Genomic DNA, 13,570 nt, shown 5'->3' with positions numbered 1-13,570 from the left:
GAATTTCTTAATATGAATAAGACAGAAAGCTCTCAATAATAATACAAACTCCCTGGGTCTAAGTATGATTAGTTAGAGGTTACTGGTACCTCTCATAGCTCAGCGACATCCTCTCCTTTCTTCATCCTGTCCCTCTTCTTCCTCCTGTACCTCAATACCTGTGCTCCCTCAATACTGAATACTTATCATAAAGTTTATCAAGTTTATTAACATCGGTGGGTTGGTTTCAAACAAAGACAAATACAAAAACGAGATGAGGAAATTAAATTTCTAATAGAGATATGAAGTTTGACTAACCCGAGTGTTTCATTATTTCACAGATGAACTCTGACCAAAGTGTTTCATTATTTCAGAGATGAAATCTGACCAATCAAAGTGTTTCATTATTTCAGAGATGAAGCCTGACCAATCAGAGTGTTTCATTATTTCAGAGATGAAACCTGACCTGTGTTTAATTATTTCAGAGATGAAGCCTGACCAATCAGAGTGTTTAATTATTTCAGAGATGAAGCCTGACCAATCAAAGTGGTTTCCTAGGCTCTGCTGGTTTTCTGTGATTCTGCTGCTTCTCCTCCAGTCCTCCGTTTCAAAATCAGGTGAGAACAGATTCAAAATGTTCTGTTTTTTTAAATATCATGATTACAATCCAGTTCCTAAAATAATTACTGACAAAAAATCAAGATGAACTTTTCACTCCAGATTTTAATTTCATTGATGATGATTATTATCAGCAGCAGTTGCTTAGCAGACACCCTTATCTAGGATCACTAACACATACTACAGTGCACATGAGATCTGCATTTAGTGAATAAGCTCATGTACACACTGTGTTAGTGCAATGCATGTCAAGGACAAGCACAAGGTGGAAACGCAATGCAAGACCTGAAGACTGATGAGATTTAAACCAGTACAGAGACAGTATATAGTGTGGACACCAAGCAGCAGTGAAAACGTTCTGGTCCAGATCTACAGTGACCAAGAGCAATAGGAAACTCTCACCACCAGCTTGAGAGACAAGGAAACTTATTTACTGAAGAAAGTCTGGAGGAACAGGAGCTGGCGAGAGGAGATGTGGGGAGTTTTAAGACAAGCACAGAGGGGATGAGACACCAGTAGGGAACGACTAGGACTTTTCTTTTAACAAACATTTCTTCAAAAAAATAGAATAGCGATATTATGGACAATCAATTGACTTTTATATTTCAAAATATCGCAACATGATCGATTCTAAGTCATTTTTGATAACAATGAATAGTCACCTTCTTCCCTTCTGACAGCAGTTCCTGCTTCTATTGTGTGTGTGTGTGCAACAGAGTACATTTTTATAGAGAAATGGAGGCTGGACAGTATGCGTTACAATATAAACATTTATATTGATTTAAATCGTGTTCTGATTTAAATCGCAAACGCGTGTTTAATTATGTGTTTTTTAATCATAATCAGGCTAATGCATTTCTACATTTTCTGTATGAACCAGCTTAGAGGTTCATACAGAAAGACAGCTTGTGTTTAAATTGAGTGTAAGGTAATTTTACTTACACTCAATTCCCTTACACAAAGCAGAAGGGAAATCATCTGCCCCTTATGCAAAACCCTTATGCAAAACCAAACCCTCCTCCCATCCCAGTTTACCCTCTTTATCATCCTCAAAATCTACCTCGATTTTCAACTTAAAGCATTACTGCTTACTGGGTTTTTGAGGGGGAGGTGTCTTTCGCTGGAAATCTCGCCTGCTTCCACTACTCAACCCCCTCTCTCCCGGAGTGCTGGCTGTGACGAATTAAACCGGTCTCACAGGTATTCAAAGTAGGAAGTACAGTGTTAAGTGGTAGCTGGGCTACTCCCTCAATAGAATCGCTTTAACATGCTAATGCGTTGGTTTAACAGTACGCTGGGCAAACGTTCCGAGGTCAAATTCTTCCAGCACGGGGGTACCTTTAAAGTGGAGACGACGGCACCGAAATTTTTTGGCGCGCCTTCTCTTTAAAGCCCTGGTCAAATATGAAGACAGTACGTACAGTTATAATTCAAACTGAATTAAAAACTACACATCCCAGTTACCATGGTGGTGCTTGTGATCATTGCGTTTAACCAACGAAACAGGGCGAAAAATCAGTCACATGACTTTGGGGCAGAGTTTCGAAAGTCCCTTAAATACATTGAGCACAGCTTTCTCACCACTTAAGATTGCTTTTGATACCATCCTTACACAAAGCAGAAGGGAAATCTTAGTGCCTGAGCATAAAAAGAATAGGAGCATACTGCAACGCGTGTGAAGTCCATAAACGATATTAATTTTGGAACTTAAACATACAGTATATAGCTGGTCTTGGTACTTTAAAGAAAAAATACACACCAGTATTCCATTTCTCCCTAAACATTTTAAGCATCGAAGTCTTTAACTAACGTGATACCGGAGTCAACAAGCATACTTTTAGAATTTGATTAAAAGGGAATATAATATGGAATCGCGTATCTCAAGAAATGAATAACGATATAATTATATTCATGTTGCAAAAGAACTGCAACGGACATAAAAACTCCCTTGCTTTTAACAGAGCGTTCCATAATTTCTAACTACGAAAATGATTTAAACTGCGACACTTATCATTCAACCAGAGCTCGAAATATCACAAGGTTCCTCTAGAGCACAGCAAAGACTGTATTAAGAGAATCGCGTATCTCAAGAAATTAATAAGATATAATTATATTCGTGTAATTCATATAATTATATAATCAGTTTCGATCAAGGTCTCTAAAACGAACAAGAAAAAGAGGATTTTTGGAGGGCAATTACGCTGTATTTATATAGAATAAGTGATTTATGAGCAATCTAATTTCTTGTTCGTTTAAAACAGTGAAATGTCAGCTGCAAAAGATCGCACCAGAAACAGCACTCTCTCTGCCTGTCATAGACGCTCAGGAAAGGCTGAATGAAGTCATGTCAAGTACAATAATTCGGTGATCAATAATAACAGTTGTAGGACAAGAAACAAAAGATAGTGAAAACTTAAGATTTTTAAGGCTAAAACTCAAATTCATTCTACAAATTAAGGCAAATGAAAATTCAGGACGTTAAAGTGCTAGAGGTGTACAAAAATGCACATGAGCAAAAAGTTTTAGAAATTGACCAACAGAAAAAAAGCCATGCCTATAGTGCAGAAGAGGGATGCAGGAACACTTGCTTAGATATACAAAATAGGTGTATGTTACAAAAGAACATGCAAACATGTACATCAATTTCCCTTCGCGATCAATAGTCTTATCTATAAACATGAAACAGAGTGAGGAATCAGAAATTAGCATGCATACAAAACAGCAATTCTGTCAGTGAGCCCTAAATGAATTAATAGCAACTATGGTTTCATGGAGGGCTTCTCAGATAGTTGGGCATTCAGGTAAACTGCCAGGTGAAAGGATTTGTAAACATATTTTGTTAAAGCAAGTCAGTTTTTTCCGCAACACATAAAAGACATTTTTCAAAGAAAGTTTAGCCTTTGTCACTAATGAAACCACTAAATAAAGACATAAATATAGAAATCTTAAGATTTGTTTTATTTAATGTTGGTAGCAGGATGAACTGTCAGAGTGTATATTTTGTTGCAGAGTTGCTGCAAGATGTTAACAGTGAAAAAAGGTATTTAGAAATGAGTTATTTCAAGATGAAAATTTTCAGAATAATTGCAAATCTAGCAGGATAGAGAAAGCACAGAAAACTGGCAGTTAGATTGATCAGATTAGTATGAAAAGTCATTTAGCAAAGGGAATTAGAAAAGTGACAAACTAGTATACTTTAGATCTTTTTTTCTGAACCAGGGAAAATCTGATCATGTTTCCCTATAACAATAATAAAAAACTTTATTTGATATATCACCATTAAAGGTGGCATCTCAAAGCAATACAGTAGATGTAAAAACAGATAAAAGCACCACAGATTACAAAGTAAATGCATATAAGAAAGACAAGCAGTTAGAGGTGCTACCAAAATTAGAAAATGAAGCAGATACAGACACTAAGTCTTCTGAAAAGAAAGGTTCTGAGGTCAGATTTAAACTGGCCCTGGTGTGTGTGTGTTTGTGTCTGTCTGTCTTGTGATGGACTGTCGCTATGTCCAGGGTGTATTCTGCCTTGTGTCCGTCGCTTACTGGGATAGGCTCCAAATCCTCTGTACTGGATAAAGAGATTAGAAATGGATGGAAGTAAAGGCACTGTGTGGATGGAACTATACACAGTGTTAGAAACCCACTATGAAATGGCAGCATCTCACTGAGAATAAAATATTTTATAGTGCTGGCTTAAGGAAACAGCCTTTCCACCTCTCTTGCACATCAGTATCCATACCTAGTTATTTAAACAAATTGCCTCTAATTATAAACATCTTAATATGCTGGCTCTGTGGATCCGCATCAGCTATGTTTGCCCATTCCTTCAATTCATGTGCATCCAACACACAGTTCAACGCTAGCAACTACACAAAATCTAAAATACAATCCTCATTTCAGTATCTATGTAAACATACAGTCTGTTAACTTCATCATCTTCATCAAAAGTATGCCTAACCCCATTAGGAAGTGTCTTGTTATCAGTGTATTCCTCAGCTATCCCAAAATTATCTTCTTCTTACCAACATCTCTAGTCTTTTAGCAATAACTCAGCCAACACTTAAAATCTCCAAAAGCTGCTTGTGTTAATTTCTTGAAATCACAAATATCATGTGTAAATACTGGCCATGTAATACTCTGCATTGTGGAATAATAGTTTATTTTAAAGGGAACTAGAGAAACTAAGAACTAGAGAAATCAAGAAAGGCTTTTTTTTTCTAGAATTAATAAATGCACATCCTGTTCACTGGGGAAATTAAATCCACACTGAGCAATCTTCAATATGTTCAGAATATGACAGCGAGAATCCTATCAGGGATGCATTACACCTGTTTTCAAGTCCTTGCATTGTTTATCTATCAGGTGTCGAGTCAACTTCAAAATCCTCATCCTCATTCAGTACCTACAGTGTATGGCTTATTATCTGTCTACTCCCCCACCTTTGTCCGTCTGACTCTGGTCTTCTAGCTGTCCTCAAGAACATCTACATTCTGTGGGTGACAGGGTCTTCTCTAGCTGCACCCCAGAGCTCTCAATTTGTATTCCCAGTGATATCAGTCACGTACCCTGAGTGCATTTAAATCTAACCTCAGAACCTTTCTTTTCAGAAGACTTAGTGTCTGTATCTGCTTCATTTTCTAATTTTGGTAGCACCTCTAACTGCTTGTCTTTCTTATATGTACTTACTTTGTAATCTGTGGTCCTTTTATCTGTTTTTACATCTACTGTATTGCTTTGAGATGCCACTTTTAAAGGCGATATATAAAATAAAGTTTTTTATTATTGTTATAGGGAAACATGATCAGTTTTCCCTGGTTCAGATAAAATGAGCTAAAGCATACTAGTTTGTCACTCTTCTCATTCCCTTTGCTAAATAACTTTTCATACTAATCTGATCAATCTAACTGCTTGTTTTCTGTGCTTTCTCTATCCTGCTAGATTTGCAATTATTCTGAAAATTTTCTTCTTGAAATAACTATTAAATAACTAGAAATAATCATTTCTAAATACCTTTTTTCACTGTTAACATCTTGCAGCAACTCTGCGACAAAATATACACTTAGTACAGTTCATCCTGCTACCAACATTGAATAAAAAAAATCTTATGATTTCTATATTTATGTCTTTATTTAGTGGTTTCATTAGTGACAAAGGCTAAACTTTCTTGGAAAAATGTCTTTTATGTGTTGCAGAAAAAACTGACTTGCTTTAACAAAGTATGTTTACAAATCCTTTCACCTGGCAATCTACCTGAATGCCCAACTATCTGAGAAGCCCTCCATGAAACCATGGTTGCTATTAATTCGTTTAGGGCTCATTGACAGAATTGCTGTTTTTTATGCATGCTAATTTTCTGATTCCTCACTCTGTTTCATGTTTATAGATAAGACTTTATTGATTGCGAAGGGAAATTGATGTACATGTTCATGTACATGATGAACATGTTTGCATGTTCTTTTGTAACATACACCTTTTTGTGATTTTTTTGTATATCTAAGCAAGTGTTCCTGCATCCCTCTTCTGCACTATAGTCATGGCTTTTTTTCCGTTTGTTTATTTCAAAGCAACACCTGCTCCATTTCTAAAACTTTTTGGCCATGTGCATTTTTGTGCACTTTAACGTCCTGAATTTTCATTTGCCTTAATTTGTAGAATGAATTTGAGTTTTAGCCTTAAAAATCTTAAGTTTTCACTATCTTTTGTTTCTTGTCCTACAACTGTTATTATTGATCACCGAATTATTGTACTTGACATGACTTCATTCAGCCTTTCCTGAACGTCTATGACAGGCAGAGAGAGTGCTGTTTCTGGTGTGATCTTTTGCAGCTGACATTTCACTGTTTTAAACGAACAAGAAATTAGATTATAAATCAGTTATTCTATATAAACACAGCGTAATTGCCCTCCGAAAATCCTCTTTTTCTTGTTCGTTTTAGAGACCTTGATCGAAACTGATATTAGATGTCAGAAAGGATTTCTTTTCTCTGTATTTCCTACATTGCTTTGTCGAGATTTTAACTTTATATCTAACTTTATATCTAGGCTCAGATTTCAACTATAAATCGTACAGTAATTAATAGCAGTAAATACTGATGTTTTGCACCCTCTTACCACAAAAATATGTTTTGTAGTTGGGATTAACTTTATTTCGTACGCGTAGCTACTCCGATTAGGACACCGAACAGTTAAAGATGGCGGCAAATCAGACACCCAGGGGGGGGGGGGGGGGCGTCTTCTCGCCTCCATAACTAAAATGCCAAATAGGAGTGGCTTAAGCGACATACACAGTCGTGTAACTGACAGTTTGAGGTAGCCTATCGTGTAAATTTCGCTTTGTTGCTGGTAGGTTAAGCTTTCGAAACTCTGCCCCAAAGTCATGTGACTGATTTTTCGCCCTGTTTCGTTGGTTAAACGCAATGATCACAAGCACCACCATGGTAACTGGGATGTGTAGTTTTTAATTCAGTTTGAATTATAACTGTACGTACTGTCTTCATATTTGACCAGGGCTTTAAAGAGAAGGCGCGCCAAAAAATTTCGGTGCCGTCGTCCCCACTTTAAAGGTACCCCCGTGCTGGAAGAATTTGACCTCGGAACGTTTGCCCAGCGTACTGTTAAACCAACGCATTAGCATGTTAAAGCGATTCTATTGAGGGAGTAGCCCAGCTACCACTTAACACTGTACTTCCTACTTTGAATACCTGTGAGACCGGTTTAATTCGTCACAGCCAGCACTCCGGGAGAGAGGGGGTTGAGTAGTGGAAGCAGGCGAGATTTCCAGCGAAAGACACCTCCCCCTCAAAAACCCAGTAAGCAGTAATGCTTTAAGTTGAAAATCGAGGTAGATTTTGAGGATGATAAAGAGGGTAAACTGGGATGGGAGGAGGGTTTGGTTTTGCATAAGGGTTTTGCATAAGGGGCAGATGATTTCCCTTCTGCTTTGTGTAAGGGAATTGAGTGTAAGTAAAATTACCTTACACTCAATTTAAACACAAGCTGTCTTTCTGTATGAACCTCTAAGCTGGTTCATACAGAAAATGTAGAAATGCATTAGCCTGATTATGATTAAAAAACACATAATTAAACACGCGTTTGCGATTTAAATCAGAACACGATTTAAATCAATATAAATGTTTATATTGTAACGCATACTGTCCAGCCTCCATTTCTCTATAAAAATTTACTCTGTTGCACACACACACACACAATAGAAGCAGGAACCGCTGTCAGAAGGGAAGAAGGTGACTATTCATTGTTATCAAAAATGACTTAGAATCGATCATGTTGCGATATTTTGAAATATAAAAGTCAATTGATTGTCCATAATATCGCTATTCTATTTTTTTGAAGAAATGTTTGTTAAAAGAAAAGTCCAGCACCAGCTGGATTCAAACACACAACCTGTGCGTTGTTAGTCACGCACCTAGACCAGTAGGCTACAAGACAACTCGCATGAACAGGCAGGCGAAACAGCCCTACACAGCCCTGTCGCAGTACACAAATATAATCATACCGTTATTAAATTCTTTAGATACGCGATTCCATATTATATTCCCTTTTAATAAAATTCTAAAAGTATGCTTGTTGACTCCATTATCACGTTAGTTAAAGACTTCGAAGCTTAAAATGTTTAGGGAGAAATGGAATACTGGTGTGTATTTTTTTCTTTAAAGTACCAAGACCAGCTATATACTGTATGTTTTTGTTCCAAAATTAATATCGTTTATGGCCTTCACACGCGTTGCAGTATGCTCCTATTCTTTTTATGCTCAGCTACTAAGATTTCCCTTCAGTGGTAAAATTAGATATGAATATTCAATACTTAAACGGGCACAGTTAAGACATTAAATATACATATACATACTGTATACAGTACAGTTTGCATACGGTAATATGTTTATGTTCCTAAATCAATCTCTTTTATGAGCATGTGAAAGGCATGGTGAATCGATTCTCAAAAATTACTGTACTTTGCACGATTGGAAACAAATGCGTGATTGCGAAATGCTGTGGTGTTACTTTTACAAAGAAGGTCAATGAAAAAAAGAATGTGGACCAGGGCAATACTTTGAGTTTACACTTACAGCTTGTCCAAGGTCATTCATTATTAATACTATTAGTAATATCTTCGTTAAAGACTGATGGCCACAACTCAAACATGAGAGGTTGAGCTTTATTAGCTCCACCTTGCGGAAATTCCGGATACTATTATTTTGCTTGTCGTATTATAGGAGAATTTACGGTAACTAGCGGTATTTACCGGTAACTCGCGGTATTTACCGGTAGCTTGCGGTAGACTGCGTACAGCGTACCGCAAAATAATGCGGTATCGCCCGCGCATTTTGAATGGCTGCATCTGTAACAGCAGAATTGTTTTTCTTCTTTTATTAGTGAGAGCTTGAGTGATTAATGTTTGAAAGTGTTGGTTTGATTGTCTCTGGTGAGAAATTGCTGTACCTGGCTTTTCTGAGGACACACTGGACTGTCCCTTCATCACCTCTCTTTAAGATTCTCTGATGTGAAGAAGATCAGACACTCATACCCTTCTCAGTGATATGTGGGTTTGAATCAGAGAGGACACTCTGGGATTGGGCTGCTGCCCGCAATGGGAACAATGATCATTAACACAGTACAGTACCAAATTGTTACTGAGCTGTTTTATTTAAGGAATTAGCGTCATAGTGTGTATGAATGTTATGGGGTGGTGTGGTGGCTCTGTGGCTCAGAATCTGTGTCTGTGGCTGGAAGGCTGCTGGTTTGAATCCCATAGCTGGCAGAAAATTCCTACTCTGTTGGGCCACTGAGCAGGGCCCTCAACCCCAACTGCTCCAGGGGTGCTGTACAATGGCTGACCCTGCGCTCTGACCCCCAGCTTCTCTCCCTGTCTGTGTGTCTCATGGAGAGCCAGTTGGGGTAAGCAAAAAGACAAATTTGTAACACAAGAAATTGTATATGGCCAATAAAGATCTTATCTTATCATACTATGACTTAGGTCTATAGAGTAAGAGAACTGGTCTTGATGTAGCCAGTCTGAGACCTGAATTCAGCAATTCAGCACAAACAGTAAGGGCATACTGGTCAGTCACCGCAGACTGTAGAAAGAGCTGGTATTATTGAGACTTTACACCTCTGGCCTCTCAAAACCAATCACTGTGTGTGGCTTATTGAACAATGATATGGGTTTGTATGGGCAGGTTACTGACTCATACCTTGCATTTTCTAATAAAATTTCCTGTATAGCAGTTTAATTGAATGTCTGAAAAGTCTGAAACTGTTTTCTTTTCTCTTTCAGAGTTTCAGGTTGTTGTTCCAACTGATCATGTTGTTGCTGTAGCTGGCGAAGATGTTGTTCTGCCCTGTTACCTCCTTCCTGAAATCAGTGCTGTGGATCTACAGATCATGTGGGTTAGAGACAATTACCTTGCCCCTGTGTGTTTGTTTGAATTTCGCTGGTATAACTCTGAAGCACAAGATCTGTCCTACAGAGACAGAACTGAGCTTTTCCTAGAGGAGCTCCCATTCGGCAATGTGTCTCTAAAGCTGAGAGGAGTGCGCGGCTCTGATCATGGACAGTACAGATGCATGGTAAAGTCTAAACAGTGGGATGATGATGCTGTTATTGACCTGGCAGTGAGAGGTGAGTGTGACAGATTGATATCCTGTCCAGGGTGTTGTACCCTGTGCTTCCTGGTTGCTATAGCCCTTTTAGACAAAGTGTACTTTCTGATCATTGAGGAAGCTTTAGTATCTCGTTGTTTATTTACTGTTTTTTCCTCACTGAACCTTCTTGAAATGTACCATTTGATAAACAGGGTTATAAATTAAACATATAAATTCATTTATACATTTTATGTTGGCTTATCTGTCTTTGATTACATTATGTTTATTGAGAACCAGCAGAGTGCTGACAAAGATGTTTCTAGTTGCCCTCCATCATATTCTCACTCTCAGAAATCTCTTGTGTTGAACCCACAGCCCTGGGCTCCCAGCCCTCAGTGTCTCTCCACTCCCCTGGAGGAGATCAGGCCCAGCTGCTGTGCAGATCAGAGGGCTGGTTCCCTCAACCTGCAATGATCTGGACAGACAGGGATGGAAACGAGGTGACATCACAGCCCCCCACAGTGGACACGGACAGTCAGGGGTTCCTCAGTGTCAGCAGCTACATCCCAGTCAAACAGGAGTCCAACATCTTCTCCTGCCTGGTGAGAAGCACACAGCCCAAGGCAGACTGGGAATCTCAGCTCTACATACCCAGTGAGTACAGAGCTTACCTTAATCATTACAGTAAGTAGACTATTAAATATAGCAAATGATTTTTTTAAAGTCTAAAACAAACTTCACAGACATATTATTGAAGCTGGTACCTTGAATTGTTTGAATAAACATACGCCACAGTCAATCAGCTGATTGAAATCAAACAATTGAGAATTAATTCCCCTTATAATAAAAACATGTATATGTGCTGGTGCTGTTGTCATTAGGTCTAAATGATGAGACCATTATGGGATTTATTGTTATAGAAACATTAAGAAGAATATATACATTTCAATGATGTACAGTAACTCTTTAATTCCATGAGATTTTCTTTTACCATGTTGTTGCAGTAAATCAGGAGTCACTCTTTCAGTCAAAGGCTTGCTGAGCACACAGGAGAATCTCAAATGAAATTCAAAATTCTTGAGCTCTCTCTGCCTGTTTATTTTGGATCACATACAATTTCAATATGTTCCGTTTTTTCCCTGTTAACACCTACTGATGATTATCTTTCTCATATAATTCTTGACATAGAATCAAAAATATCAAATTTTATCTTTCAGTCCATTCAGAGATATTACCCCTCTCCAGTACCTGGATTTTGTCTTGTGTGTACAGTAGCAGCCATATAGAAAGCAAACAATATATAGTTTTGAATACAGTTTATGCAAAAACAAATCTCTATAAAAAACCTCCAGAATTCTCCCTCACATGTCACTGACACTCTAGTTGTGATTTATTTACTGATACATTTTCTAACCCATCTTGCCCATATTATTCTCTCTTTAAACAAGTTAAGTGTTACTTTCCCTTTATTATCGTGTGTTAGTAAGAGTGTTATAAAATACCCATGAGAGAGGAGCACTGGTTCTCTTTCTTGCCCAGTGATACAGTCATATGCAGATACATGTATACTGTACAGTGGTGCTCAGGCATAGACAACTAGCCTGATGATGTTTTAAGCTCACAGTTCTCCACAAACTAGATTTCAACAAGACAGCTTTTCTACTGAACTGAACTGTCTCATCAAGTCTAGTAGGATACCTGTCTGAGTCATTTGAAGAGCACTGTGACTATTTAAATTCTCCAGGTGTCATGACTGGATCTTTGCCTCTCAACAGCAGAGCTCTGTACTTCAGTCTGGCTCCATTGTGACATCATCACGTCAACTGGAGTGATTCAGCATCTGGGCTCAACCAGTCTCCCTGACTGAGACACTTCAACTGGCGCCAGTCCTATGGTTACCTGTCTAGAGAGATGTTCCTGCTCCACACTGTAGTCTTTTGTGCTGGTGGCTCACTTGGCTCACACAGATTTCTCTGCTGAGTTTGTGGTCTGCAGCTTCTGATAACTAAACTGCATTTTTATCCATCAAATCTGTCTCGCAGGCAGATGTAGTCGAACACAGACTTGGTCTTACATGACTGTTTAATGACCTTTGACCAGTCTGTCAGTGGTCAGTGATAAGGAAGACCTGACAGCCGTCTGTGTGGGTTGGATACCTGTGTAATATGATTGTCATTTTATAGGAAGGACACCTGTGCAATATTGTCAATTATAATATTATTCTGTTTTTTAATCATTTAAAATATACTGTATATTCATTAGTTGTGATTTGTCAGATTGTGATGTTATTTGTGGGTTCTGAATTATTTTACAAGACATAATGACACAGCCTTCCTGGTTGACATGTGTACAGAGACTTGAGACCTGACACACATGGACCCTAACAGAATAATACTACCCAGTGCAGAGTGACATCACAACCATAAAAAACAAATAGTGATATCAGCTCAACAGTACTAATAAAGTGTGATAACCATTTAGAAATAATGGGGGTGACAATTACAGGACAATACTGCTCAGAGCAGTGGAGTATAACTCACACCCATACAAAATGTGAGTGATAAGAGCAGGATAATACTACCTGAGCAGTAGACACAATGTGATATTACCCAGGAGAGTATGATATTGCATAGGATCTATATAGGGCTGGATCAATGAACAGATAAAAATGAATTCTACAGTATGTGTACATTATATTAGAAATTGAACAAAAATCTTACTTCACACTGTCAGTAACAAACCCTAACAGTTGTGTGTCAGTGCCTGTGGGATAATATTCCTGTCCTGTTTTCCAGGAGACTATTTCCCTGCTCCCTCTGGATGGATGGTGGCTCTCTTCCTAACAGCAGCTGTTACTGTAGCAGCATCAGTACTTCTGGTGATCCAGTGGAGAAGAATGGACAGTATGTGCTCATTATATATAGTCACGTGTGTCTGAATGTCTGTGTCAGGAAGGATTTAAAATTCCCCTGTGTATGAGCAGCTCAGGACATTCCTCTTGAGAACAACTGACAATTTACAATGCAGCCAGTAGGAACTAAAAAACGAAAACTTTTAGCTCAAGAGCCAGAGCATCTTCTAGTCTTGATAGAGAACTACCCTCCAGGAGAGTTACAGATGCAGCCATCTATAATACAAACATCTATAATACACATCAAACCCTGAGATAAACTCACTGCATTTTACCAGTGAGCCACAATCAGCCCTTCGCAGTGAACTGGCTTCTTGTCCTTGTTAGGGACACAGGCATGCTGGTCACTCAGATAGGACAGGAAGGAAGAAGGTAAAGAGGGAGAGAGTGATGGCCAGAGAGACAGAGAGAGGAAACTGGACTCTGTTTATAGAGAGAGGAGAGAGCAAGCTGGACG

General features: G+C 38.4%; 1 long non-coding RNA gene across 1 annotated transcript; it reads left to right on the top strand.

Moving 5' to 3' along the window:
• The first annotated feature begins 475 nt into the window (after window positions 1–475).
• On the top strand, window positions 476–10,662 carry LOC138238112 (uncharacterized). The gene is made up of 3 exons (XR_011189271.1): window positions 476–596; window positions 9,895–10,239; window positions 10,578–10,662. It is a non-coding gene; the product is annotated as an uncharacterized lncRNA (long non-coding RNA).
• The last annotated feature ends 2,908 nt before the right edge of the window (window positions 10,663–13,570 follow it).

Source organism: Lepisosteus oculatus, chromosome 4, assembly GCF_040954835.1.
Source record: "Lepisosteus oculatus isolate fLepOcu1 chromosome 4, fLepOcu1.hap2, whole genome shotgun sequence".
Lineage (NCBI taxonomy): Eukaryota > Metazoa > Chordata > Actinopteri > Semionotiformes > Lepisosteidae > Lepisosteus > Lepisosteus oculatus.
This window is presented reverse-complemented; position numbering and strand designations above follow the sequence as displayed.